This window comes from Leptonychotes weddellii, chromosome 3 (assembly GCF_054177405.1).
Source record: "Leptonychotes weddellii isolate Sample4059 chromosome 3, ASM5417740v2, whole genome shotgun sequence".
Classification (NCBI taxonomy): Eukaryota; Metazoa; Chordata; class Mammalia; order Carnivora; family Phocidae; genus Leptonychotes; species Leptonychotes weddellii.
In genome coordinates this window covers 142,506,308-142,512,711 of record NC_138371.1, presented here as the reverse complement: position 1 = coordinate 142,512,711, position 6,404 = coordinate 142,506,308, and positions in this window count along the sequence as shown.

Sequence of the window (6,404 nt, the reverse complement as noted above, 5' to 3'; positions counted from 1 at the left end):
GTGGATGGAACTGGTAGATATTATGCTGAGCGATATAAGTCAAACAGAGAAAGACATGTATCGGGCGCCTGGGTGGTTCAGTTGGTTAAGCGACTGCTTTTGGCTCAGGTCATGATCCTGGAGGCCCTGGATAGAGTCCCGCATCGGGCTCCCTGCTCGACAGGGAGTCTGCTTCTCCCTCTGACCCTCCCCCCTCTCATGTGCTCTCTCTCTCTCATTCTCTCTGTCTCAAATAAATAAATAAAATCTTTAAAAAAAAAAAAGACATGTATCATATGACCTCACTGATTTGAGGAATTCTTAATCTCAGGCAACAAACTGAGGGTTGCTGGAGTGGGGGTGGGGTGGGAGGGATGGGGTGACTGGGTGATAGACACTGGGGAGGGTATGTGCTCTGGTAAGCTCTGTGAATTGTGCAAGACTGTTGAATCTCAGATCTGTACCTCTGAAACAAATAATGCAATATATGTTAAGAAAAAAAAACTATTCATAGATTTTAATCATTTTATATATAATTAAACTTAAAAATTGGGTTAAAATCTTTTTGCCACAATTAAATTGCATTGTCCCCATACTATGAAAAACTATAGTTTTCTGGAATTTGAAATAAAATTGTGGTTTTCCTTTCGCCTGTGAGATGTAAATTGAGGTTTCTAAGCATAAAAGCCAATGTGAAACTTTGTTTATCCTTCTACATTGTTTCAAAGATCTAATTTATGTGTTTCTTTCTGCGAGTCACTATTCCCAAAGCAGAATGTATTGCTTTCTCATCTCTGCAGTAGCAGCAAAATTTTTCATTCTGCTGAAGAAAATGTATCCCACATAAACACTTCCCAGATCTTCTCAGACATATGTGGAACTTATTTATTTGGACAAAGAATACAGACTCTGAAATGTTTATAAATGTGAGGACACTAAGGTTATACTTGTCCATGTCTATATAAACTCATTCATGTATGTTCGAATTCAAGATGGCATTTGGGATCCTGGGTCCCCTTCTGTGGGTCTCTCTATGAAGGAGAAATGGCAAACGAGGAAAAAGAAATGCCTTTATTGATCCAGGCAAGCACGTGACAAGCTCTGAATGTAGGTCTCTTCTAGTAAGCCCAGATGATGCTAAGGCAGAACACCTGTAAAGAACACCTGAATTAAAACCTCTGCTTCCTCTATTCACACCCACAGCTCCAACCTAAGAGTACAAGAAAATGCCAATTCCAGGTATGCCTAAGAGAGCAACAGAAAAGGCATGACCGAGAGGCAGCTTTAGGCCAAAGGGAATCGGACTCACAGTGTATTTGTCATAAGGCCGTAGCTAATTCTGCGAGGTGCTATGAAGCTGGGATGACCCTTCGTAAGTATCCCCAAGTGAGGCAAGAAGACAAGGCCTTCATATTTTCATATCAGCGATTGATGGAGTTCAGGACATGCAACCCCAAAATATGGCAAGTTGGTATATAGAATAGTTTAAGCTGAAGGAGTTCGAGAAAACGGCAAAAGCAGGAAGGCCACTCTGATGTCCCTCCACACTTGCCCTTCTTCCCTGAAAGCAGGAGAGAAATCGCGAATGTGAAAAGTACCTTCCCTGTACCAGGAGAAAGGAAGACATTCTTATCTCTAGACACAAGGAATTCGGGGCAGAGAAATCTGTATAAACAAACTTTGTTAAACTAACCATACCTTCTTAGTTACTTCCTCACCATTTACAATCCCTCACCCCAACACGTGTGTCTTGTCAATTCTTCACAAAGTGATTGTTCTTTGTCTAAAAGGTATCAAACCTTCCTGCTCTGATCACTTCTTCAGGTTTTCATTCCCTGGTGAAAACTCCCACGTAATGTAAAAATTCCATGAAGTCCATGTGCTTTTCTCTTATAAATCTGTCTGTGTTCATGTGACATTCAGACCCAGCCAGGGACCCTCGGGGAGTTGAGGAAAACTTTTGTTTCTCCTCCACAGTCAATGACTATGGGCAGAGCCCTGGAAGGAGGTGTAACCTTGGGGAGACATTTCCCTGTGGCCAGGGACAAGTCACAGTGAGAGGCACAGGTATGAATATTCAGCTGCTGCTACTTTTAGCAGCAAGTGAAATTGATGTGTTGGCCCTGAAGGGGACATCCAGGCAGATCATCACATTACTCATGACAATCATCTCTCAAAGGTTAAATGTTTCCCATTAATATTAAGCTTATTTATAGACATAATATTCTCCTGTCACTCTTATTAATACAAATATTTCTTCCGTTATCTTTCCTAAGAGATGTTTTAATGGAGGAAAACTATTGAATTTTGCCTAACAATTATGTAACTTACCACTTTATTGAATTCCTTTTTTTAAATTTTATTATCTTAGGTTCCACAAGTATACAGTTATCCATATGTGCATCTAATCTACTCCTTACTTAAAAGAGCAATTTGTTCCTGGAAAAACAAACCTAGGTCAATTTTCATCATTAGGACATTAACTCTAAGTGACATTATGGGTATACAATTTCTTCAGTAGTTAACAAACAAAAAAATCATGTGATAGTCCATGTAATTGAAACTTTTATGCAAAAAAATACAAAAGAAGAGACAAAATAAATCAATATTAGCAAAGCAAATGTTGCATGAAATTGCAACTACTCTGCCCTGACAAAACTAAAGTAGGCTGAAAGAAGACCTGAATGCCATGGTGTCAACTGCTCACCTGGAAGATAACTGCCTGGCTGCTCACCTTTCTGTGCTGGGAAATCCCAATAAGCTCAATCGTGCAAAGAAGTGCCTCCCAGCAGTAAAAGAAAATATGGAAAGTGACCCTCTATTATGTCAAATTCTTGTTAGTCAAATGGGCATATTTCAGATTATATCTGTTGTGATAATGTTTTTCATCCTTCCCAATTTTTATAACATAAATTGAGTCAGAGAACTGGCTGACACTTCTATAATGTTAAATAATAATAACAGTCATCACCTTGTTCTGTTCCTGATGTTCCTGAGAGGCTTATGTACTTCACTATTAATTATGATGACAGATTTTTCTCTCTCGCACTTTTACTATTTCTCTATTTATGCATGAATATACAGATGAACTAGAGAATAAGATATATATATAGATATATCTATATATATATCTATATATATATACAGTTATAGAAAAGTTATATTAGAGCATCCAATTTCTCATTATGTTCCAAACTAATTGGTATGCTTAGAATTTTGTTTTGTTTTGTTTCTTTGTGTGCTGATTGCTACAGACACCATTATTTATTGTATTGTTTCTTTTTGTTGTCTAATTGTTTCTCCTGGTAATTTTTCTCAAGAACCGATTGAGTGCATCTAATTCATTCAGTTTTGCATATTTGAACATATCTTCTGTTACTTTTCACCTTGGATGGGGTTTTAACTGAAAATAAAAATCTGTGTGATTTTTCTTTTCCTGAGATTCAAAAAATTTTTTCCACTGTGTTCTATCACTGACTGCTGCCCTGGAGAAATCTAAATCTAGCCTGATCTTTCCCTTTTTAAGTGTTTCCCCATGTGTGTGTATTTTCTGGTCTGGTTGCTCAGAGAATTCTTTACTGATGATTTCTAGCAATTTTTTAAAAAATCAATGTTCGTATTAATCAACTGGAATCATGTTTCCCAGGAGTCAGATTCTCTTCTTTCAATCTATATATTCAAGTCTTCCTTCATTCAAATCACGTTTCCTTTAATGATAATTTTTCTTCTGTGTATATGTTTAAGTTTTATTGGTTCTGTTCTCTTCTTCAAAATAGCAATTATGCCAATGCAGAATCAATTTCTCCTGTCATATTTATTGCTTATGTTCTAATTTTTACTTCTCTGTCTTTTTTACCTCACTTTTTTTTTTCCACTTTTTTTCTTCCACTGCAACATATTTCTGATTGGATTGCCAGTGGAGTTCTTTCCTTTTCTTTTTTATTTATTTTTCCATTACAATACAATCCTCAGTTCCAGATAACTTTTCTTTCTTTTCTTTCTTTCTTTTCTTTCTTTCTCTTTCTTTCTTTCTTTCTTTCTTTCTTTCTTTCTTTCTTTCTTTCTTTCTTTCTTCCTTCCTTCCTTCCTTCCTTCCTTCCTTCCTTCCTTCCTTTCTTTCTTTCTTTTCTTTCTTTCTTTCTCTTTGGCATTCATTTCTTAAGCTCTGCAAGCTCAAAACTGATCTCTTACTGGTTTTGTATAATTTCTTCCTGGAGCAGATCTGCTCTGAAACCATTAAATACCGAGGCCATGTTGCATTTAGGTTCTCAAATTTCGTAAGCAATGGTTTTTTCTTCAAAGTTTTCACATTTTTAACAGTGTCATCTTACTGGTTTGGGGTTATTTCTGTGAAAATCATTATCACACTCCTTTTTTCCCTTTAGTTGTGTAGTGCTTTTATATAGTTTCCCAAATAGTTCTTTTTCTATCACTACACATAATTGAATGGGGAGAGCTCATCCTGGACCAATCTTACTCCAAAAATCTGGTGATGGGGTAAAGCCAGAAGATAGATAAAGGGCTCCAGGCACCTAGAGCTGAGGAATTTGGTGTTACATTCTACTATTATAAATTTCTCTTTGGCAATTTTACTTTTAGGCATTACTTTGTGCAGGCTAACAGGTATTAATTCTGAATCACTAGAAACATTCCACAGCATATCATGGGAAAATGTGAGTATCTGTAGCATTTTATTTTCCGTACATCCTTAGCTGACAAAGGCACCTGCAGATGTCTTTCCACTTACATTTTTCCTCTGTGTTGGGTTACATTTCGACTATTTTGTGCAAAGATGGCATATCTGAGATTGGTTTTCTTTTTTTTTAATCCACAATTCCCTCCTTCTTTCCTCTCTGGGATATCAAACCAAGAGGGCAGATTTAATTTCACATTCAGACCACACATACCAATTATATTGTTCCCAACACAGCGTTATTTCTTTTTCCCCTCATGAAGTCCCATCTCATTGGTGGAACTCTGTGCTTTGCCTGCCAAAGCAAAAAGAGAAGGAGAAAAAGAGAGAGAGAGAGAAACAGAGAGATACTTTTTTGAAATTATATATAGAATATTGGGACGCCTGGGTGGCTCAGATGCTTAAGCATCTGCCTTCGGCTCAGGTCATGATCCCAGGGTCCTGGGATCAAGCCCCACGTAGGGCTCTCTGCTCAGCAGGAAGCCTGCTTCTCCCTGTCCCTCTGCCTGCTTGTCTGCCTACTTGTGATCTCTCTCTCTGTCAAATAAATAAATAAAAATCTTTAAAAAAAAGAAATTACATATGGAATATCAATATCAGACTGAATATCTTCCAGAGGAGAAAACTAAAAATTCAACTGGAGTTAGAAGGGGGAAAAGGATAATAGCCATTGAGAAAGAGGTGATGGACTTGTGTTTTGTTTTGTTTTTAATATATTATCCTGTTTACAGATTTGGGACAAAAAATCTTCCAGCTTACAATTTTAGTAAATAAACTGAATTAAGTACTATAAGCATCCATATTGAGCACATTCTTACTGGATATATTAAAAATAAGACAACATAGTGGGAAAAATTTTCCATATATTCATTCTAACAGGCAAAGCATATGAAAAAAGGATCATGATTTCTCTTGACTGCTGAAATGCTTGATAAGAATAGTGGTGGGCATTGAGGCACCGAGGTGTCTCAGTCGGCTAGCAGTCCAGCTCTTGATTTTGGCTCAGGGTCATGAGATCGAGCCCCGCATCAGGCTCCACACTGAGAGTGGAGCCTGCTTAAGAGTCTCTCTCTCCCTCTCTCTCTGCCCCTCACCACCCCACACCAATTGTGCTCTCTCATTCTCTCTCAAAAAAAAAAAAGTGGTGGGCAAGAAGAAAAAAGTGTTAAAAGAAAATTTTTAAAGAAGCTTTATTTACAAAGGCAAACATTTTTGAAATTTACATGAATTTTAACTTAAGAAGTTTATATTACATACTAGTACATATTCTAGAAAATGTCCCCAAATGAATCTCTTTAAGTTGAGAAAATCTGTGGGACAGTTCTAGGTTTTATTACTTTTTGATCACCTCCCTTCATTTTGACTTAGATATTAAAGAATTATAAAAAGCAAGCATTGCACATCTGTTTCTTCCAAGTTCATTTGAAATTATTGTTAATTATAGTTAATTCTAAGATTTTGTAATTTACCAGAAGTTGATTTAAGTCTGTCAGTGGTGGGGGAAAGAGGGCAGGGGCAGACCAAAATGGAAACTTTGAGACCAAACTTTATAATACCTACAGTGTAAACATGATAGGGATGAGAGTCTTATGGGGGTGAACCCATAAAAAGTGGAAGAAAATTCCATCCAAGATGTTAGAACATTTTTCCTAAGAGTGATGATTTAGTGCAATGATTAGGATCTTGGATTTAGGTGGCAGGTTATGAGGTTGATACCCATTCTCTCCCACTT